Source organism: Gymnogyps californianus, chromosome 2 (assembly GCF_018139145.2).
Source record: "Gymnogyps californianus isolate 813 chromosome 2, ASM1813914v2, whole genome shotgun sequence".
In the NCBI taxonomy this organism is placed as follows: Eukaryota; Metazoa; Chordata; class Aves; order Accipitriformes; family Cathartidae; genus Gymnogyps; species Gymnogyps californianus.
In genome coordinates this window covers 107,937,874-107,962,372 of record NC_059472.1, presented here as the reverse complement: position 1 = coordinate 107,962,372, position 24,499 = coordinate 107,937,874, and the positions used below count along the sequence as shown (strand labels likewise).

Sequence of the window (24,499 nt, the reverse complement as noted above, 5' to 3'; positions counted from 1 at the left end):
ATCAAAGGTCTCCCTTCTACTGTCAGCTTCTTTTTTGCCAGGTTGTTTTATGTTCATTTCTTGAGCAAAATCAAAATCTTACCAAGAGAAAACACAATCTTATGCTCACCCTGTTTTGTTGGATTTTGTTTCGGTTTTTGGTTTTGGTTTTTTTTAAGGGAAGAATGAAAAAATGAGTCACAAATGACGAATGTTAGTGGCATTACTTGATATGGCACTGGGTGACATTACAGTCATAAGGTGGCATAAAAATCAGTGTAGAATAAAATAGCTTTCTTTGATATGAACAGGAAGGGTAAAGGAGAAAAATTAAACTATTTTTTAGTACAATATACTTTAAAAAAATCTTTCTGCAAAACGTTGCATTAGAAATTCCTTTTAATTGGGAAACTGTCGTCTTTTGTGTGAAAAATGCAGATAACAGTTCTGACTGAAAACTGTAACTGAGATGATGTTATTTATAAAGTCATGTTCCTTATAGTCATTCAGAAGGAAAAATTTGTGATAGGTTGTGTTGATTGCTAAAGCATATGACACCAAGGTGTCCTGGGTTGCATTCACTGACTTGTCTTCTGTTGTGTAACATCCCTGTTTATAAGGCATGGTTCTGACTGTAGATCCCTCTACCTGAGAGCTCTTCTCCATCCCATCGAGCAGGACTTACTATGTGACAGAGGTGCTTGAAGTGACTCCTCTGAATTACAGAAGAGAGAGAAAGGGCTGCTAGTACATTTTTTTTATGACGACCTTTGATTATACAACTAGCTTCAGGGCATTGTGTATGTTTAGTTGCTTCCTCTGACCTTTGGGAAGAAGGAAAACTACTAACTGGTTGAAATGTCTGAAGCAAATACTGTATTTTATGAAGTTTAGAGTTTTTTGTGTTTCGGGGTTTTTTGTCGGGTTTTTTTTTCCCCACTTCTTATGTGATGATAATAAAATGCTCTATCAATGTTATGTAAATTTTTGCAAACAACACTGAATGTGCCTGATAGGCTTCCCCACCCCACCCCCCTTAGTTATTTATAAGTCAAAGTAAATAAACTTAATATTCCTCCTCCCTTCCACTCCTAACCTGTAGCGGTGCTGTGCTCTGCTGAGCAGCCGTTGAGTCTCACACTACCCATAGCTCTGCTTTGCTGGGGACTGTGATGTTGCTTATGTATAAATAACATGCATGATCATTTAGTAGGGACTGGGATTTTGGATGAAAACAGACTTATAAATGCAGATTTGTTATCAACAGGCAACACATTTTAAAAGGTAATGGTGTGCCAAATCAGAACATAGTTTTAATTTAAATAAACTCTAATAAAGAGTTCTGACATGTTAATTCAAAGTTGAAATGAAGCTCTGGTGCTTTTGCAACTTCTTATAATAGCAAAGTCAGTGTTTCTAGATGATATCTTGTATTGGACTACAAATGAAATTAGGCCACGTGCTTTACTTCCTCTCCATCTCCAATAAATATAACTATCTTCTGAAAATTAGTTGCAGAAATGGTACAATGGGATTAAACTGTGTGGGTTTTTCTGTGCTAAATTGTACACAGTTGTGTGAAACTAGAAAAGGCATTTTTGATTGCCAGAGTTTTGAACATCCAGCTGGATGACTTTTTGCCTCAAATGTCCCACTAAGAACAGAAGATTCTGAAATCAGAAGCAAGTACTTGACTTGTTAAAATTTTCAAGTTGCTTGTTTTGGTTTTAGCATGTTAGCTATCCCACTGCCTTTTTAGGGAATATTTATGTGCTTAAACTTAGTTCATAAGAATCTTATTAAATCTGGGCTCTGGTTAATGTTTCTACAACATACTGCATAAATTAAACGTTCATCCTGGTCATGCTCTATTGCTCTGGATTGCAATGCTAGTAGAAGTTATCAGACTACACAGAAAGTACTGTCTCTTAATAAGAAGATACAATTTTTACATGTTTTGGACTATAATTATACTTAAAATCACACTAAATTTTAATCTCTTTTGCTTTTCAAATTGCTTTGTTTGTAGTGCGTTCCAGTTCAGCCTTGGTTCCTCCCCTTATTTGAAGACTTGTTTACAGTACAAAAGTGGAATTAGCTCATTCTTCTGTGGATGCAGTGATTACAATACACGTATTATCACTAACGTAGATAGCTCAAGGTGAATGAAATGGAATTGGCTGTTTTGCATGGCGAGTTTCTGATTTTTAATTAAAGTGTTTGAATTCTGTTTGTTGCAAATGGTAGGCTGCACGCCTTGGCTCGCGATAAATGTAGGTACTGGACTGGGACATCAGTATTTTTGATAAGAACCCTGAGGGCTTTTATCCCAAAGGTCTTTTCCATACTTGCCTTTGCAACCATTTATGCATAAAATCTCTTCAGGCCTTATGAAAATATCTCATTTTGCTAACACAAATCCTGCTATTAAAGTGACCCTTCTGTCCAACTTCCACCTTTTTTTCTTCCCTTTTCAGTATTATTTAAACAAATTATGAAACATATGGTAATTTGTCCACTTTTGCCATTATGTCTGAATTCTATCAAGAAATAGCTTATGTCAGTGACACAAAACTTCATTGCCAGTACAAGGATGAAATTTCTTGCTGATAGGTTAAGTTTTACATGTTATGTTCCTCTTAACTCTCATTTCAAATAAGTTTAGTATTTGCATATATGCAAAGTAGCATCACTGAAAGCTGTAGTCATATACTAACAGAAATTAATCCAATGAGGCCAGAAGTAATGGCTTTACTTATGGCATATTTCTGTAATATGGGTATCTTTCTGTAATTTGGAAAGTGAGTGGATATTTGCTTGTTCTGCCAAAACTGGTTATTGATGACAACAGGTATTGGGAATTGATAGTGTAAGTCTATCAAAGGACAGACCATTTTTAGGTGCCCTGTATTTAGACACATTTATGATTTGAGAAAATGTGCAGGTGCACCATTATAAAGACAATGCTACTGTATAGCCTTGATGATTCAAGAATACTCAAGTGCTCTGCTTTGGAGGAGTCTCTCTTGTAATACCGTAAATCATAAATGCTCTGATGAGGGTCTCTTGTACTTGTTGCTTGGCGTGTAGGTATGAGTGTTGTACTCCGTCATATAAAACTTCTGGCATCTGACACTTAAAATGTCTGTTTGTTGCAACTAGGCATGGTAGATACAGAAATAACAAAAAGGTTATTTGAATGTTTTCCTCAAAAAGACCCTAAAGTTTTTTGTTGAATTACAGATAACAAGTTACAACCAGCTCTTTCATTAAGCAGCTAGTTAGGGACTTCTAACTCAATTAAGGATTTGGATTTTTGCTGATTATTATTTTCTTTCTTTCTTTCTTAAAATAGAGATAAATTAACCCAGATGAATTAGCAAGTGAACAAGAGCAAAACAGACCATTAGTAAATGCATTAGAATGGAAAGATCCAGAAAGAACAAAGATTTTTCCATTGCCACTTAAAAACCAAAAGACATGCTAGAAAAACAAAAGCAACCCCATCCTCTCACATTATTAAAAAAAAAAAGAGGGGGGAGGGGTGTTGTGGGCTTTTTTATTCTGCAACATCATTACCTATTAAAGGTGACTGAGCTTTAAATACAGAGTATTTCTGTGTTTGATAAAGAGAATAGTTTTTGCAGACAGTGTAAAGGCAAACTAGAATATGCTGGCTTTAAAGTGTTTTGATTTAGATCTGCTCAGTTTTGTGGGATTTCTAGTTCCTTTTCTGTGTTTCCATTTGCAGCCATCATTTTACTTCTGACTGGATTGAGGCTCCCATCAAGTGGGAGCTCTGCCTTTCATTAGAAGAGTTGCACTGTCCAAGTTTCTGTCTGTCTTGATGTGACTTGCTTCTTAAAATGTTATTAAAGCTACCCAAATGTTGGCAGGTTGGCACTCTTGAGCTTGTGATATTCTTTGGATAATTCTTAGCTCTTACTATTAATAGTCCCAGTGGCCTCTCACTTTCTGAAACCCCCATATTGATTCCATCAAATCAAAACAAACATTTGTTTTCGTTAAATAAAATTATTGACTCTCATGGAGCTCAGAGATTTATGGACCTATCAAACTACATTTATTAAGTCATTTTCTCTTATGACTGTAACTTATTTCCACTGAGGTTCTCTATTTTGTTGATTCATATCCCATGTGAGTTTCTTTCACTGAAATGTCTTTACTTCCTTTTGCTGCTTAATCAGTTTTTTGTCTTTGCTTTCTATTCTAGCTTGGCTTCATATCTCATTGATTTTTTTTTTTTTAATTTATTTTTATTATCCCCCCCCCTCACCCCCTTCTTTCCCCAACACTTCTACTCCCATCTGACCCACTTCTGGTGATTATTTTACTGATACCGTCTTGACCACTTCTGATTGAATTCTAAACTTTTCAGTCCAGCTTTCCAGGACTGATTTTAGAACAAACACCATTTCCATTTTGAGTTTCATATATATGTAAGTGAACAACAAATTACTCTGTTTGCATTGGTCTTCCATCCCGTATTTAATCACCAGTGCATTGTTTTATTTTTTTTTTTTTCTACAACATCCTTAAAAATAACTTTTCACATGTTATCTTTGTGGGCTATGACCACTGGTGGTTTTCTTTACTAGATGTCAGTACAGAAATAATGGAAAAAAACAATTCTGTACTTGTCTTGCTCATGCTTCCTCTAACACTTCTAACATTCTTCTTTTTGCGTTATTTCTTTCATACTAGCTGTCAGTTTTCACCATTATGTGATGCATCTAGCCAATGGATTTTTATGCTCAACAAATCCAGTGCAAATAAGGGAAAAATCAGATGATGTTCAGTTTCCACATCAAAGATCCTTACAAATGTGTTCAGTAAATATTCCACCATCATGTGGGACAGTAGAACATAGAAAAAAAAATATTTAAAATCAGTAATAATCTTAAAATTATAATAATTTAAAGATTTTTTTTTTGATCGTGTAAATTAGTTGCTACTAAATACTGAATGCTTATCTAGCATTTATGAAAGCCGAGCTCTGCTAACATTTCCATGAAAATGTGTTTTATCTTTCCTTGTCTTGAACAAGCAGTGTCACTAGAGGGAGCTTTTACCCATATACGTGTGTGCTGTCAAGGGCAAAAAGGATGAAAACTAGTTCTTCTTACAGCTGCCTGTAATGAATCATGAGTGCATAACACGGGTATATTATCAGTGGATTATGTCTTTTTGAAATTTTATTTTTGATTTATGGAAGCTAATGAGTTGGGGGAAAAGCCTGACTCTGGCTTTCAAACAGTAGAACAAGTTCGTGTATTCAGTAGTTCTTGGTAAAGTGGTTTTTTTCTCTCTTTTGCAGTCTTATCCTTCTTCCTTCTATCCATTATGTTACTTTTCTAATTCTTGTTGGCAGAGTTCTAGTAAATAATACTTTATCCATATCATTCTTTCCCCATATCTTGCAAGTAACAAAGTTTTTTATCTTCTTGTGATTTTTAGTTCTCACTTTTTTAGAAAACCATCATGGTGAAGTTCAACTAGCAGTCTCGTGAGTCTACAGAGTCCTTTAGGTCATCTTAAGCTGGCAGAACAACCTCAGGGCTTAATTCTGTCATAACTATGAGGAAAAAATGTCCAGCTGGGAATCCTGTTACAATTGTAACTCACTTTCAAGTATGCCCTGTTGGTCCCTTCTCTGTGTCCTGTCCACAGAGAATGTGAATTTTAATGCCTAGTTGATCTTTGGTTTTTTGCGATTCTCTAGCACAAATGATACCAGTAGATACTTTTACTTCCAGGGATGCTTGGTGTGATATGTTCTGAACTGCCTAGGATAGTTAGTTGCTATCTTGGAAGTTTTAACTTTGTCAGTGTTACCCAACCCATATCCACAGAAGTTTTTCTGTTGATAACTTATTCCTCACTTATTCAGTGCTTTTCTTTTGCACTGTTTGCAAGGATACTAGCTGTGATGAAACCATGTCTTCATGGTGTTGAAACAACGTAGCGATTTCACAAGACTTAGTAAATATGAATTAGTACCTCTAAACTTAGCGGCTTTAACTGTATTAATAGTATTATTCTGAGCTTATTAGCTCAATTATTGTTGGTCTGTTTCCTGCTTACACTTGTTCTGCCTTCCATTTTCCGTTATGTAGAAGTCGTTTTCCTTGTATCCACAGGCAAATATAACAAACTATCACAAAAACTGATCAGAACCAAAAAGCAGAAGGATAGTGAACTAATTGCTACGTAATCACAACTGAAAACTAATGTTGGCACTAGGCTCAAATCTGCTCTCATTACACTTCTTTAGATAAACTGCTGTCTTGCCCTGAAGTCAATTATGATGCTTTCATATCGCAGTCAGAATTCAATGCTCTTTGTGTCTGTCTTTCAGTATGGCTGCGGAGAGAGCACTTTTCCAAACATGCAGCATATCCATTCATAAACTTAGTCTGGAAGCTGACAGCAATCAACCTGGCTTTTCTACAACAGGGAAATATCCGCAAGTATTTTCCTTATACAGTCGCTGAGCAGGTGGTGTGTTTTGTGGGGTACCTGTCAAGACTAAGCATTTTCTCTTGATAAAATGAAAGCATAAAAGTTAGGCTGTCTCTCATATTGTTCTATTGTAACTTGAAATTTCTATGTGAAATGCTGCATGAAATCTGTGTCTCAGTCAATACACTATCACATTCGGACACAGAAGGAAATTGATTAGTAGAGACTGATTTACCTCAGTTGAAATTGAAATCCCAAGCTCTAATTTTTTCAGGTAAAACAATTTGCAGCCAGTGCTATCATTCAAAAGACCATAGATAATGATAATAAGAGTCTCCTTATACATTTATATATATTGAAATTTTTTTATGAAGAGTGGCTGATGGCTGACCTTTCCCCCTAAACACAAGTGCACACAGATACCTGCAAGGAACAGTGAAGTCCCTCCATTGCACCAAATATAGGGAATTCCACCAAAAAAATGTTTCTTGTTTTATATGGAGATAGCAAAAAATCTGACATTTTGCTGGCAAAAATTGTTACCGGGTTTTTGAAATATGGCTACCCAACACCCCCCAGAACCCTTCAGGAAATATTTCTACAACCATTTCAAGTTTGGAACAAATTTTGAAGAGAGATGACCTGAACTGGAAGAGGTACACGTTGTGTTCTTGGCATTCCTTCTAAGGTTGCAATTAGCTTCCAATATGTCATACAACTATTGCCAATGTTTCTGAGATACAAAATGGGAGGATGGGCTTCATGAGTTGGAACCAGTGACCTGGTTGACCTGAAAAGCAACTTGAGAATAACTGCAGTCCTTTTCTTAAGTGGATATTATGTGTGGATGTCACATTTATAATAACACAACATCAGTGTTCCTTTGTTTATGTATTTCCTGTGTTGATTTTTTTCCTATTTGATTGCAAGCCATCCTAAGATGCCCATAAGACGGGCCATAAAATTCACTGCACATTTTACTTAAATGTTTATTGCAAACTTGATTTTCTGTATAAGAACAGAAATGGAGGGAAAAATCGCAAACTTTTGCTTATAATAATGAAAATCAGGATTATGCTGTCCTATTTGTGGTCCTCCTTTTTTTTCTTCTCAGTAATGTTTTACTTGTACACGTATACAGAATGAAAAGCACCTATGTATATGTGCATGTGCTTCCAGTGTATATTGTCAACCAAACTGAAAAATGCATGGATGCTGGAAAAGGCTTATTAATCAAACAGATGTAGTTTCAGTAATCATGAAATCTCACTAATAAGCAGAAGCAGTAAGTCATTAAAATATCTTCTCTGGTGTTTTGGCTAAGATCAAGCATAGAATATCTTCTCATTAGAATAATGGAGTTCAATTAAATTATATTCCATCATTCTCCATAAGGGAGCAAAATGGAGCTTTTTGGTTAACTGCAATCACTTAGTCATTTATTTTATCTTCCTCCAATCTTGTTCATTCGTTTATAAGAGAAAATTAATTCTTCATACATTCAGCCTACCATCCTGGCAAACTGCATTGAACATAAAAGTTAACTTTGTAAATTAAATTAAGGGTGGCTTAATGAAATTAATCCTGAGAATAAAATGAACAGAAGTGAAAAGTATTTTGTTTTCTTTTTTTTTGGTGGATATATTTTTTTTAATTCAGGAAGCTATTAACAAATACAAATTCAGTTTGTTAAATTTAAGGAGAATTTATTGAGGAAAATCAGAGGTTCATGACATAAATCAGTTTAACTTTTTTTTTTGTCATTGTCTTTTTCACTTTAATTTCATTTATACTGATTATTTCCTATTTGTTTTCAACACCTTCTGACTTCATTTTTCTGGGAACTCTTAATTATACATGCTTGATTGGATGTATCTTCATTAATCATTTATGGATTCAGAAGTGGTATAGAAAAAACAAGCTTGAAAGGCACCATTTTACATGTCATATGATCTTAGAGATTATGTTATAGCAGATTTTCCTTATTCTGACTGGATCTCCTTCATTCATAGTTGAATGAAATGATTGAATCATTTTACTTTTTGCTTCAAGCTTTTTGGTGATCTTTACCCAGAGTAATTCTGGATAAGAAGTAGTGAAGTAATCTGTTCATCTGTAAAAGGACAAGGCACAGTGTCTTCAGTGCATTGTGTAGGTTATTTGAGGTTTGATAAAAACTTTCAAATCTTGTTAGAGGCCTAAATATGAGACTGTCTTATTGCAAAGCAACATTATCTTTGTGTTTATGCTGATTGACAACACAGCACGTTTAAAGTTCCCAGCATACTATTGAACATGCAGATGTGAAGATAAATCATAATGCTTTGATGAAAGTATGTTGTTGCTGCTGACGCATATATCCTAGGAAGAGCAATTTAAAATGGTTGCTTGAAATGTAGAATAATGTGTAAATTCAGGATAGTTATACTATTAAAAGTTCACATGACAAGTAGCTTGCTGTAGAAATGAATAATGAATCCTCCAATTCAGCCACTGGTTTCAGCAAATGGTGCTGGATCCTGGATTTGCAGCCCCAGCTCAAACTTGAAGAATTGCTGTCTCTAGTAGGCAAGTAAAAGATTTTCCTGGCTTCCCTGAGATGTCTTTCCTCTCCTGACATACAGCTATTCAGACAGCTCCTCTGTGCTCGTTAGAGAGGGACTGAGCTAAGCTCAAGCCTTGTCAGTGTTCTTTGCTTACTGAAAGGACAGCATAATTAGGTTCCTTTGGTATCTTCTCATTTCTTTTATGGAGGAGGAATGCTGTCTGAATCCCACGTTTCATTCCAGTGGGACCCCAAAAGGCTGTGTCAAGGATAGACGAAAGCTAGCCTTCACAGCTTTGTTCTAGGTGTGAATATTATACTGAAGACAGGGAGTTAAAACTTGAAGTAGAAAGCTGACTACATAGCATTCATTTTACAAATTAATTTGGTGTTCTTTAGATGCCCTTGAATAGATTTGTAAAAAACATTTAATGCTTTTACACTGCATTTAGTCAACATTATTGGCATGAACTTGTGCGGTCTCTCTGACAAGCAACATGAAGTCAACCCTCTGATATTTGATTGTTAAGCAGTGTGGTGGGTTGACCCTGGCCAGCTGCCAGACAGTCCCACACAGCTGCTCCCTCACTCCCCTCCTCAGCAGCACAGGGGAGAAAATAAGATGAAGTTTGTGGGTCAAGATAAAGACAGGGATATCGCTTGCCAATTACCTCATGGGCAAAACAGATTTGACTTGGGCAAAATGAATTTAATTTATTGCCAATTAAAATAGAGTTGGATGATGCAAAACAAATGCAAAAAAACCTAAAACACCTTCCCTCTGACCTCAACCCCTTTTTTCCCAGGCTCAACTTCACTCTTTCACATCTGACTCCTCTACCTCCCCTCTGAGCGGTGCAGGAGGATGGGGAATGGGGGGCTGTGGTCTTCTCTGCCGCTCCTGCCCTCTCACGCTGTTCCCCTGCTCCAGCGTGGGCTCTCTACAGGCCTACTCTCTATCCACCTGCTCCAGTGGGGGCTCTCCAGGGGAATTTCTGTGGGGGCAGCTGGAGCCCCTCCTCCCCCTCCTCCTGCTCTCACCTCACTCTCAGGGCTGTTTCTCACACTTTTCCCCTCACCCTTCACTGCTGGGCAGCGTTTGGCCAGTGTTTTGCTGGCCACAGAGCCATCAGGCCCCCTGCCAAGACCTGGGCAACTGCAGCTGGTACAACTGGAAAGTCCTGTGATGATGCTACGTTGCTGTATATATGTATGTATATAGACTTTCATATGTATTTACCACAGGCATCCTTCACTTTGAACATAGTGGGAATTCATGATCCAGACAAAGGTAGTAAACTGTAATGTTTGAAACTTAATGTTTAGATATCTGATTAAAATTGGAGGGAATGGACTATAATTGTAAGTCACCTTCGTTTTTCAGATATGCTAAGTTGACTGTGCTGTTTTCGTTGGTTGACATGTTAAACATGTAGTAATAATAAGGTTTTACCAAGCATAATTACCAAGTACTCTTGGCCTTAAAAAAGCCTCAGTAGTACCCGTGAATGATAATGAGGATACAATAATAGACAATGCTATTGTCAACACCGTTTGCATTTGATAATTAAAAAAACCCAACAATTTATATTCAAAAAATGCCATATGAACAGCAGGATAAGCTGGACAGCTAAGGCTGTTGTAAAACATATTCACTTGGATTTCCATGGCGCATTAAAATAAGGTAGGTCTGGTAATTTAAATCAGAGAGAAAAATGCAGTGACATATCCTATATATAGCATCTTCCCAGCCAGGTTTTAAGACAATGAATTACATTACTATTCTCTTTAATGAGTGTTTCTAAATCAAGAGTTTCTGATGAGACAAAAAGGAAATGTGAAAAAGGAAATGGCTCTTGGACCATTGTAAGAACATTTGCTGTTATTTAAAAAATTAAAAAAGTCTTTGGGAGCATGTGAAATTACCTGGAGTTGTTGTAACTGGCCTTCACAGCGAAAGGGAACAATGGTACACTAACCTTCTGCTTGATTAAGCCCTTTTAAAATTTATTTTGGTCCCCATTAAGTTCAGAACTGGATTTCCTACTTTGTGTTTTCTTCTGCTCTTTCTAACAGAAGCTTTCGTCCTCTCATCACTGTAATGCACCAGACAAGCATGAGTAAGGCATAAGCTATTTTACTGTGGATGGCAAAACTGATTTGTTTCAGGATGTTTAGTTCCTTCCAAAAGCAGATGAATTTTGCCTGGGGCAATGCAAAGACTGAATGTAGGAGTAGTACAGCACCATCCTTTCATCCTTCCTCTTCAGTCTCTACTAGTATGACAGAACCATTAAGATCTGAATCAGCAACACTGATCAAATGCAGGCAATATGTCCTTTGACTTGCACCTTATAGTCTGGTTAGAAATGATTTTTCAGTTAAGTAGCTCTTTGGAAATGTTGATATAGTGTGTTTTGTTTTGTACAAGAGAATACAAGCATATTTTTGCTTTGCGGGGGGGAAGAAGCAAAATTTATGTAGTCACAACGTACTTTATGTATTTTAGGGACCTGTTCTCTGGTACGTTTCTTGTGATGCTCTTAGGACAGAGAAGCCTATGAGAGAAGCCTTTTCTCACAGTAGTAGTGCTTCAAGAGAAGAAATACAACCAGAAAGTCTAAACTAAGATGAGCGTGGAGCACTCTATGAAACAAAATACTGGGGCCTTGTACGGCTGTTGTGTTTATCTTGATGTTTTATTTAACATCATGACTTGCTCAGGTATTCTGTGAAATATCAGTGGACGTTGTCGTGTCTTCTTGATTGGATGTTGCCCTATTAACACAAAACAAACCCCAGACACCACTATACAATGATTACTTGTCATCTTTTTCTCCCTTATATCCCCTTCAAGCCAAATGATAAAAATCATTCACGTGTGTTAGACCTCTAACTACTTTTTCTTCCTTAAAAATGAAAGAACAAGTACCAAATAAGAAACAGAACACATGGTAACTTGGTTTGTAAAATTCTACCTCCAGCTGAATCCCACATGTCATTTACCAATTGGACAGACAGGAAATAATTAAGAATAAATTCATGTAATTCCTTCTTCTGAATAAAATCTGAGCTATTATAAAATTTGGATATTTATTTTCCTGATCAAGTGCACAAACCATGGCACTTAACCACACTCTAAAATTGTTTGAATTGAGCATCTGGCTGTGCAATTGTTTGATATTGCTTCTTGTGTTGTTAAGGATTAATAAAGGCTGGCATTGGCTTTCCTTGCATTGGAATTTCATTCACTTTTAAAAATAACATAGAGGGACCTGCAACACTCCAAATCTGTATCTCCTCACAATAATGAAAAAACTATCACAGACTTCTCGCTAAGGTTTTATCATTTTACCCCCCGCTAAGGTTTTATCATCTCCAGTGAATGTAGAACTAACAGCTAGAGTTTGGGCACACCATGTTTTATGGAATTAAAAACTGGTTGGCATAACAAAACCAGAGATTGTTCTTTTGACTAATACTTCTGGCTTTAGCTATCCTCAGTTAGAAAAGAGTTGATCTATCATTCATATGGATATTTAAAAATGTTTGCTATTTTCTTCTGGAGGGATTAAATCACTTAATTTAAACATTGACTTTGCTCCCAAGTTTTACTCCTTCTAGAAAACTAGGAATCCAAGCAGACTGACAAAGAGTTTGCTTGTGCTGGTTGCCCTGCCCTGTGTCAGCAACAGGAGTCCTATAAATACTTTAAAACTGTGAGTCCAATATTCTCATCTTTCCAACTTGCAAGTCCATCATAAAGAAAGATGTTCTCTTCAGCTTCAGATATACAAATTTGTGCAAATCCTGATCTGTTCTTATTATAGAGGTGTGATATTTCCTTTATTCTCTAGGGAAATAAATAAAGATTCTGTCTTTAATCATTAAATGTTAGGCACTTTCAGACTTGGGGAATAAGGTAAAATGTATCTACAAAACGTGTGTCTTATGAAGCTACTGCCCTAAACTGGCTTGTTTCTCGTGCTGTTGCTCCAGTATGCTTAAGGATGCTGAACACTTACTGGAATCAACATGCAGATTTTGTACTGGCATGTGAAAACATTTGTTAGCCTGCTCTGAGTTACATATCGTTTCTTCAAGGTATTAGTGTAAGAGATTTGGGCCTCTAGGGTCAAAATTCACAGCCATGTTACATAATTGATTTGAGTTTCCCAGTACGCATAACAAGCCTCTGAGAATACTGAATCTCACAGGTTGATTGTAACACAGCATGCTCTTTTCAGTCTACAATACAGAGATAAGTTCAGAAATCTAAACTACGTTCACATTTTCCTATTATCCAATGTTTCTCAATTTCTTTCTTTGTTGTTGTTGTTTTTACTTTCCTAGCCAAGGTTCTATGCATCAAAATTCGCTTAAGATTTTGGCCCTAAAAACCCAAAAAGATATCAGCAAATTCTGGAAGCTTATCTTTTGTTTTTGGGAAGTCAAATCAAGACCAAGATGATCTTAAATGTATGCCATATATACCCTAGATTAATGTAACAGTAATGAGAAAGATCAAAAGTATTTCTTCTTTCACCTGCTAAAATATCCTTTCAGGAACTTTTTGTTGATACTTTTGGTGAAATCAATGTATTATGACAATTTAATTTATATGGTCACTTGATACTTCTTTGGAAACATGGGAAAGAGTGCTCTTTAACAAAGGAGTTTGCAAAATGCAATCAGAGCTAATCCTCCCATGCTTCAGTGACAGGAATTGAGAAAGCACACCTTTTATATTTAGTTGGAGGGGAAAAAAATGCTTCAAGTAGAAGAGGAAGCAAACCCAGGTTAGACCTTATTTGTCTTTTCCTCTCAGGAAAAAAATAATCTGTCAGTATAATACAGTTTAATTCATAGATCACGCACCTTTTGGTTTTTGCTTCTATCATAAGTTCTAACAGTAGGCAACTGATAAACAGCAAACTAATAGCTTCTGCTATAAATATGACATATCTGTTTTCTCCAAAGGGGAGATGAAAATAAACAACAATGAACAAACATGGAAGAATAATGCCTTTGGAAAAAAACCTAAGTTTAAGCTTAAGTGATGTTTACTTTCTGCTGCGCAAATTGAGAAACAATTCTCTGCTGCATTTTGCATACCCTGTTAATTTCTATTTTTTTTCCTCATCTAACCAAATGTGGAATGTGCTTTACATGCTTCATGGTATTAAGTATTTTGTCTGTCTGGTAGGAGCAGAGTTTCCTCCCTAGCCATTCTAGGGAAAGGGTAGTTTTCTAGTATAAAAGGCATTCAGGCAGGAATCTTCAGCTTTTGCTCTGACTTAACTGTATTATGAGACTTCTGTCGAGCATCTTAACCAATCTGTAAGCAGGTAGATAAAAATATTTTGTTATCTCTTATGAGGTTAACTTTCTTCATTTTGTGAAACGATTTGATAGCCACAGTAGTAGGTTCTATACAACAAGTTTAAAATATCTTTCTTCTGTACCTGTGCTATATTGTTTTGAGAGTTAATATTTGGCTCTCTGTGGGCGTGCTTTTATATTGAACTGCCCAGCAATTTTGAAGTCCCTTACTGGCTGTTTTGATCTTGCTTAAATTAGGTTAAACCTGGAATAACAGCTCTGAATTCAGAAGATTTATGTTGATATAAAACTGCTAAAAGTAAAGGGACCATTAAAATAACTACGTATTGTGAGGAAAAAATTACATGTTTTGTTCTCGTTAAAGATAAAAGCTTAATCTTAGAGATGGAAATCTTCAAAAGCAATGGTGAAAGTTAAGCTGACTGGTAAAAAAGTTATTCAGGAAACTAGTTATCATGCATTATTTTCTTACCTCTGGGTCCTGAAAAACAAATCAAACCACCACCAACAACAACAAAACCCAACCCACACCAAACAAACAAACAAAAGATGCTCGTTGATACAAGATCGACTGAGGAACAACATAAGCTAAGTAATTGGCAAATGTATTTTAAGCTAAATGAGGCTTGACAAGATTGTGAAGATTTTCAGTGTTGTCTTCCCTCCTCCAGCCTTATGGGTTCCTCTGCCCTCTACTCTAAAACTTTTTATGCGACATGACTCCAGGCTTCTCCATAGTTAATTCAGATAGGTACCAGTCTGTGAAAAATCATACCTACCTGCAAAGATACTTAAGAAGGAGCTTTGTTCACTGTAACATCCTCCAAAACATTCACGTATTTCCAGTACTGAAAAGACGAAGAGTATACTTACATGTCAGAAGAAGAGGCATCTGAGGATTGTATATGCAAAAATATGAAAATATTTATGAATTTTACTTTGCATAGAGTTGATAGTCTATTATTGCTTATGTGCTAAGGACAGTTTAATGAAATTCCAAGTTTACAACCAGACTGACTGACTTCCGACTATTTCAGATGCAATTGACGTGACTTTTTTTTAAAAACTGAGTGAATAAAATAGCAAGTTTCTCATAGAACTTTTCCAGTTGCATCGGGTGCAAAGCAGTTTATAAATTTGTTCATAAAAGACAAAATAGCGCAATGGCGTGAACATTTGCCAAATTCTCAATGGACTGTGGACTGCTCTGTGGACTCTAAAGTAAATCAAAATCAATCCAGACGTGTTTTTGTTTTAAAGTGGTGTAAAAACTTCCTCTGTCCACTCTTTTCCAGTAAAAAAAACCAACCAACAAACCACAACCTAAAACCAACCAACAAAAACCCTGCAAAAACCTTACTGTAGATATACCTTAGAGACAATAAAAAGAATGTATTTATTTTTTAAATCATTCAAAATTGAATGCTAGTAAATAATAAAGTAAGACATAAGTTTAAGGACCCTTGTTCTTTCCAAATGTACACTACTAAAGCAAAAATACATTTTCATAAATTCAAGATTTAAATTATTGGCACTTTCCTGAAAAATAGAAATGAACAGATTTTGGGTACAGTCTTCTATTTTTCCTTTGTGAAATGTTGAAATTTTGATAAATCTGAATTTCAAGAGGCTGCTTTGTACACCTTTATACTTGTAATGATTCCAGACTGAATAATTTAATTTCAAAATACATCCTAATCTCTCTGGTTAAATTGTAGATCGCAGTAATTAATGATGTTTACTTTAAACCTTTTCTCATTTTCAGTAGTTAAAGACAGAAGTATGGAGAGTACTGTGGAACATGTTGTATGCCATTTGATGAAAGGCAGGGCAGCCAGAAATGTCTGATAGTAGTCATATAATACGTTGCACATTTGTGCTATTGTTATGATATTACCATTTCCAATGTTTCCCAGGAGTGCTTACAAATGTTTATTAATAAACAGTCAAAACATGTAGCCATACCATGACCTTTGGGATGAATAAGGCTTCGACTTCTCTGAAAACTAGTCAATAGGTATCAGAAACAAAGTTCAGGTAAAAAGATACTTTGGAAAATCTCTTAAAGTACTATCTGTCTTTGGGCATCCAAATACATTTTTAGAAAATGTGGCCCTGGTGGCGCATCCAGTGTTGCCCAAAGACTAGTTCCTGAATCGGAACCAGAACAAAGAAACAGGCCTGACTGCCTGCGCTCTACTGTGAGCAAAGTAACTGCCATAAAAAACATTGTGTGAGACTTGTTCCTTTCCTTAAAGACATCTGTAGAACGGCTTGAAATAAACCTCAGAACAAGTAACCTTGAACAGTAAGGGTTGTGTGGAGACCACTAAATTAATGTAATTTATGGCTTCACCTTGGAGGGGGAAAAATAGCTGCTATATTTTCTTCCTTTTCAGCAGCAGCCACCCTTTTGAGCAACAATGTGTTATCTCTATTGATGGTATGCAACTTGAAGTGGAATATGAAACATCCTAGGCGATCAATGTGAGCTGTTCTAATCTTTTAGATTACAGCTGAGCTCAAGAGATACTTAAAGAAAAGCTTCAGTTACACTTGGACTCATTTGCTCATGAAACTGAATGTGAACTTGACTCCCTAGCAGTCTGTCAAGACTGCCCTGTGAAACGTCAGTCATGTGGGGAAGCCACAGACTTCTGCAATATGGAAAGAGCACTATGCTCACAAAAGCACAGCGAGAAATAACAGATCAAAGCAATGGAGGCCAGTAGAAATAGCAAACAAGAAGTCAAATGAGGCTTATGTAAGACCTGCATTGACTTTCTGACATGCAAATGGGAATGGTAATTCTGAATGCAAATGGGAAAGTAACTGTTGTGTGTGTAGAGTATTACCATGTTTGCACAGGTGGAGTGTGGACAGCCCTATTGTGGCTTAAGTTATTTAAAAAGTGGGTTGGTTTTCGTTACCCTTCTAATGTAAGCATAGTACAAAAGGAGTCCTGCTTGGGTCGGTAGGTGGGACAGAAGAGAATAAAAAAATGAAGCTCCCACTCTACCAATCATTATCCCTTTATCTAGTCGATAATGTGGTCCAAAAAACTTGCTGGTGAGTAAAGTTAGCTTTTTATCTTAAAAAAAACCCCAACCAACCAACCAAACAAAAAAACCAAAACCCAAAAAACAGTATATGGTGGACTTTTTTTTTTATTTATCTCCCACAGTCAAGAAAAACACAACAGAGCATGCATAAGGCAAAAGGTTTTTGAACCACCCCAAATGTACCAAAGGCTGGTACATTTGGTAAATACACCTGACAGGCAAGCATTTCCTTTCCCCATAAGAGAAGGTCTTCCTTGATAAGCTCTTCACTGATTTCTTGCTGACTTAAGAACTTGGAGCATGATGTGTATCCTGCCTGGCATTTACCAGCCATTACCATCAGTATTTATTGTTGTCATTAGTGGCCCTTCTGAGGACTAAGGAAAGGGCTTCTCCAGCAGTGTTCCTGTCACACATGATGAGAGGTTTGGTTAGAGGTTTATCATACTGAGCAACAGGCTTGTGATACAGGGCCAAGGTTGCTTTTCTTGTCATTGAAATTAAACCTGTGATAGGCTGTCCTCAACAACACCTGCTTCTAAGTTTGATTTTTTTTTTTTTAAAGGGGTTACCATTGACCATGAGCTGCTTTGTAACATCTCCCGCTTTTCAATTAACATTGCTTTAAAAGTTCATTTGAAACAGTGCATAAAATGTTTTGGCAACTTATGCTTATTTATTCCTACTCTTTGGGGGGACACAGTCTTGTGAATTAAACATGGTGGATTCTACCATTCATTTCAGATTATACAACCTGCCTATGCAATATGAAAAGTAAGGCTGTCTCAGCGTACTAATATGCTGCAATCCAAAACAGCCGCATTAATATTCCTATTGGTTGTCAATGGAGGTATGCCAATTCCCATACGTATTTATCCATGTTCCAGAGTGCCCTTGCAATCTCATCACTGCTTTTCTGAAGTGCTTGGTGGCTTATTCTTTCTCCTCAGCATGCTACAGAGAAATCACTCTACATATTGAAATTGGAGGACGAAAATGTGTTTAGGATAAGTAACATTTAGCACACAGTACAAATTAAACCCAGATGATATGATTCTCTCCCTTGGTTCCCAACATTTACATTAGAATTCACATTTTAAAACAAGAGTCTTTTGCATTACAAGTAAAGATTAGAAGTTGCTTTAATTTTTTTTTCTTGCACTTGACAGGCATTTTTGTATAATTAATGAGTTGGATATACTGGTAATAGTTAAGATTTTGGGGTTTGTATTGTAAGTGTTCTGTTTGTACAGTGAAAATGTTGTGTAAAAGAGAAACAGTTAAGACTTTTTTTTGGTCAGAAAGCCATGGATTTGTGTATTTCTTGGCTGAGATTTTTTTTTAATGCTACTTCAGATTGACTCATCGGTTTCATATTCTGCTAGCTATTAATTGTGGCTATTTTGGACTCAGAACACAATATTGATATTGCAGTCATTTGCCTTTTTGCATCTAAGTTGATCAGCTTTCAAATTCATTTCTGACGTGCACATATGGGGCTTTTTTTAGTAAAGTTGTTATTGGCAGCATGTTTATGTCTTAGAGCTAGTATCCTACAGCAAAATTATGACAATGGATTATAATTTGATAGGAAATCTTGACGGAAGATTTTGAAGAAGGAAGGGTGAATTTGTGGATTTTGGGTTTGGTATTTTTTTTAAAGGTCTCTTCCTCAGTGCACATTGGACCATAATGATGGAAGAGCCTTTGTTCTTCAAAAGCATTATTAAGTCACCATCACTTATTTCTGATGAGTGCTATTTATCAGTATCCAAATATTCTTCTTCTTTAGAAGCACTGTACACATCTTAGCTCTCTTTTTACTTTGCTGACAGAATCTTTGCAAGAGCTTCTGAGACATCCTCCAATGCAGCTTCAAATTGTTAATAAAAACCACCTGTGACTATAAAAAGTGTACTGTTCCTGTTTCGTAACATTTCTAAATGTATAGTTGTTTGTATGTATTCTAACCTACTGCTAGATACAAATGTCAAGAAGAAACAGATGAACTGCAGATTGTCTTTTTCATCTACTCAGACTGCTTTGATAAGATATGTCAGCAACTTTACAGGTGACCTGTTTATTGGTCAGGATGCTAAGCATTTGAACAGACTTCTGTGAAGTGAAGCATTGAGTTTTTTTACTCTGCTTTGCCCACCAAAAATCATTGAAGTCACTGGTATAGTGAGGATTAAGCTTTAACAACCTCTGGGATTGATAAATCAAGAGTTTGTGTGTATATGATCTACTTTGTGCTATAATCAAGGCCTGTCCCTTCAAATAGTCTGGTCCCTATTCCCCAAGTAGTTCATGGACTGACTAAGTGGGAATTAAAGCAATTGCAGGCAAAGTAGAAGACAGCCTTTTTTTAGTCTGTCCAACACGATGGGTAGACTATATAAATAAAATATAAACTATAAATAGACTGTAAAACAGGAAAGGACGGGTATACTTTCCTGGGTTTGTTGAGTGCGAACACCACTCAACAAAATGAGAGGCTGCACTTGGTAGGACAAAAGATCCATCTCACCTGGTATCTGGTTTCCAATAGCTGGGTGCCTGAGAAAGCATGTAAGAACAGAGCAAGTGCATAGCAGTCCTTCCCTTCCGTGGTCTTTAGGTCTTAAGGAATTTGAAGCTTGTGGATTGCAGAGGTTTTGCATTTATATTTAATAACATTAGGTGACCTTTCTTCCATTGATCTAATTATTTGAATCTCAAGGAAACTTGTTTCTGATGGACATATACTGTAATTTCCTTCTGAATAGGAAAGTCGGAGTAGCAAATGTCATCATACCTATGACAAAGTTATCGATTCTAGCTGAACAGAATGGAGTGGAGTGGAAGTGTGGTTTTGCTTCAGGAAGTTAACATTTAAATGGACCTAAGCTGGCTTGGACGTTAATGCATCACTGAGACAAATGGTATGGAGGAGAGTTTATTTCTTTGCTGCTACGATGCTGGCAGGAGAGTGTGCTCTGTAATTGATTAACAGGGCACAGTACATTGACTTATATGGGGAAAGCTATTATATCTCAGTAACAGGAAGGTATATATGATTCTGGTTTTAGTAAGTAAAAAATTGGATTCTACAGGAAATAAATAAAACTGCTGAAAGAACGAAAGGTTCCCAAGGATTTTTTTTTCTTTTAAATCTGTAGCATAACAGCATTTCATGTTATGAAGGAAGTTTAAATAGTGCTATATATTTAGTGGAACTTTCATACAGGACTAGAAATATTAGCTTATGTAAGCAGTCTTTTAACTTTTGTTCTATTGGACCTAAAGTTATGAGTTATTGATGAGATTTAATACCTTTTTTAACATCTATTCATTTCCTATATTTTGAAGCCTAAATGAGTGGGCAGATTGGGGTGTGTGTGTTTTGGTTTTTAAACAATGAGAAAGTGAGGTATTTTTGGTTTTATTCTTTAGCTTATTAGTTGGTATCCCAAAACAGGCATAGGAAGCAAATGCAGTTCTAAGCAACAGTGAAGGAAAACTGTATCAACTGTTTGGTTTTTCTGTGCTCCCCCCCAGTATTGGTGATTCCAACCAAACTAAGAAAACAGAGGTCCAGGTTCAATACTTCAAAATCACATATACACCAAATGGAGCACATTCATGACTGTCTATAAAAATTGTGACCACAGTGGCAAATACAGAGTGATACTCCCTGTAGGATTTTATTTTTACTTTTTGACTATGTCAAGCTTCTCTATCTTATTCTTTTGAATCCAAGAGGATGATGTCGTGGTTTAACCCCAGTCAGCAGCTAAGCACCATGCAGCCGCTTCCCCCTCCCCCCTCCCAGTGGGGTGAGGAGGAGGAAAGGGAAAAAAAAATAAAACTCGTGGGTTGAGATAAGAACAGTTTAATAACTAAAGTAAAATATAATACTAACAATAGTAATAATGAAATATAATCATAATAATAGTAATGAAAAGGAATATAACAAAAAAAGGAAGGGGGGGAGGGGGAGGAAAAAAACAGTGATGCACAATGCAGTTTCTCACCACCCACTGACCGATGCCCAGTTAGTTCCCGAGCTGCAATCCGCGCCTCCCGGCCAACTCCCCCCTGTTTATATACTGGGCATGACGTCCCATGGTATGGAATACCCCTTTGGCTAGTTCAGGTCAGCTGCCCTGGCTATGCTCCCTCCCAGCTTCTTGCACACCTGCTTGCTGGCAGAGCATGGGAAATTGAAAAGTCCTTGGCTTAAGATAAGCAGTACTTAGCAACAACTAAAACATCAGCGTGTTATCAACATCATTCTCACACTAAATCCAAAACCCAGCACTGTACCAGCTACTAAGAAGAGAGTTAACTCTGTCCCAGCCAAAACCAGGACAGATGGGTTAGTGAAGCAGAGAGATGAAGCTAGTACTCTTTCCAAGAAAGTTTTTCCATATTTTGTTTTGTGTAGCTTCATCAATAGTGGCACCAATATAGTAGCTGTCAAAATAAAAGGAGGAGATTTTCTCAATAGCTACTGGGATCAGTAAAAGAGTAGAAGTTCTGATGAGCTTCTACTATTTGGAGAGGTTTTTTTCAGCTGTCGTGTTGTTTCTGAACACATTGTCTATAATCCAGTTTATTTGTTTGTTGCAGAAATTAAGGTTTTGCTCACATTTTATCCCTTTTTAAAAGTTCTTTTTGTTGTGATTTACGTTAGCTCTTTTGTTTCACAAGTTTTTTTAGAATATCGTGACCAATAACCTCCCATTATATTCAGTAATTAATCAAATTGCATAAGTAGCAAACATTTTTGTCCTAATATTCTTCCATAAAGATGCAGGTTTTTCTCCCCACCTCCCCACCCACCCCCCACCCCAGTATGAAACTATGGGTGGGGGAAAATTGTATAAACCTAACAATTTGCTTTAAAAATTATACGAAAAAAAAACCCAGGAACTCAAAAAAGGTACTTGTTCTACCTTAGCTATCATTATTAATCAGAATTTTTTTTTTCCTTAACAGTAAGTATCATGTAAGATAAGCATAGGAAAATGCTATCAATAGATTTTGTTATGTATTTTTAAAATATTTCTGATTATGTGTTCTTCTGCTTTTAAATGTTTCATTCCATTTTTACCTAGAAAACAGAATTAATGACAAATTACTTCAAATCTCTAGCTAGGTAACACTAATGAAGTGGCAGCGAGAGCATTTTGCTAGGAGTCTTTAAATTGAAAACCTATTTTTATGAACTACCAAAAATACACTATAGCTAAAGAAATACATGATAAAAACTTTGTCAAGTAACTCTGTCTTTCTGAGATTATGACATTTAGGGCAAAGTTTGTAATGCGTACTACAATCTGCTGCTCACTTCTTCTCTTAAGCTCTAACCTTGTACTACTTTGACTGAAATAATAGCAGCCTGGCACCCAGGATCTTAAAACGTAGGCCTTTGCTCCATGCCATACCCCTGCTGCCAGGGAGAGGTCCTGTGCAACCCTGGTGTGCTGCTTGGGTGGTGTGATGTGAGCACAAGGCACTGTGCCTACCTGGCTGCAGGACAAAATGTGCTGTGTGGCAGCAGCCAAAGCAGGGGGAGGAGGGAGGAGGGGAATCGATCCTTTTGTTTTGTGGTATAAACAATAATGCTTAAAACCATTTATCTTCCCTTGTCAAAATTCCATCATTAAACAGCGTGGTAGTGAACTTTAAAGTCATTGGAATTGTCCTTTAATTCAATGCAAAGCAATTGCCCTTTACTCTTGCCTGTGCTTTTATGCTGGCATGAATGTTTTCTCCCTTAACAAACTCTTGGAGATTTGTGAGGGAAACTTACTTATTTTATTAAATGTCAAAGTACTGATTCATGAATAAATGTTCTTCTGTATTTCTGTGCTTCAGTTTCTATTGCTGTGAAAGTAATTTTATTTTTCATTACACGAGACTGGAAATTTTAGGAGACCTGCATTATAAATGACTTGATTCACTCGCAATCTTTTTTTCCCCCTTAAAGTTCCTCTTTTGAGGGTAGGATTAATTCAGTCTCCACGTGTGATCCAGTCCAACCAAATCACCATTTTCTAATTGTACCAAAACTATGTGGTGCTGCGTGTTAAATATGCTGCTAACCAGGAGTGGTCTAATAATGCTTTCCAGATACATAAATTGAGGGTGTTTCCATTTATAGCAGAGCCTGTGTTGCAGTGCATGTGTTTAAAAAGATTAGTCAAGCTGACTGGTGTAGGTTACGGGTTTTTTTAGGTTGTACCTGAAATGTAAACGAGTGATTTAACCTATTTATTTCACCCATCTGTTGAAATAACTGAAGAAAAACTAGAACAAAGGGCAGTACATTAACTATCTAAGTATTTGAAAAATCAAAAGCCAGTTCTTTTCATTCTAATTTACGTAACTTCATACAATAGCAGGAGATCTGTTTTAAACTTTTTTCTTCATTAGAAAGGCAAAGATTCTGATTTTGTTTTTTTCCATCTTAGATGCTAATACCAAGTTAATCTTCTTTATACTGTGTAAAATAAAAGTGAAGTGCTCAAATGGATTATAGAGATTATATTTAAAAAAAAAGATTATTTTGTTAATTTTTTTCAGTAAATCTGTAATATGTGATAATTCATAGGCATTTATTAATGTACCCTAATTTATTTTCTTTTTTAAAATATCAGGTTATCAGCACTTCTATTACAGAGCTGAAAGTTTATATCTTATCTACTTCTTACGAAGCTTTCATGATAATACTTTTCTTTAGCACTACATTTTCATGTTACCAAAAACATTCCACATATATCAGGGCATGATTTTTGTTCATTTGTAGTATCCCTGAGGAGAGTGGTGGCCCACAGTTAGGCATTACCATTACCTAATTTTGTCTTTTGTTGAAGTCTTTATTTTCTCATGTCGAGCTGTGTGTCTATTATTTGTTTGTGGGTTTTTCATTTGTTTGGTTTTTGTTGGTTTTATTTGGGTTTTTTTTACTGAAATGTTGGGATGTAGCCACATGCATTCCACGTGTACAAAAATAACAAGACTGTGTTATTACCCCAAAGAAAAATAAAGGGCACATTGCCACTTAATAGGTATGAATAATTAACAGCATAAAGTGAAT

General features: G+C 36.3%; 1 protein-coding gene across 1 annotated transcript in view; it reads left to right on the top strand.

Annotated features, from left to right (window-relative positions):
* Nucleotides 1-24,499, top strand: part of CNTNAP2 (contactin associated protein 2) — a 1,235,323-nt gene that overhangs the window by 333,861 nt on the left and 876,963 nt on the right. The gene's annotated exons all lie outside the window — the stretch shown is intronic.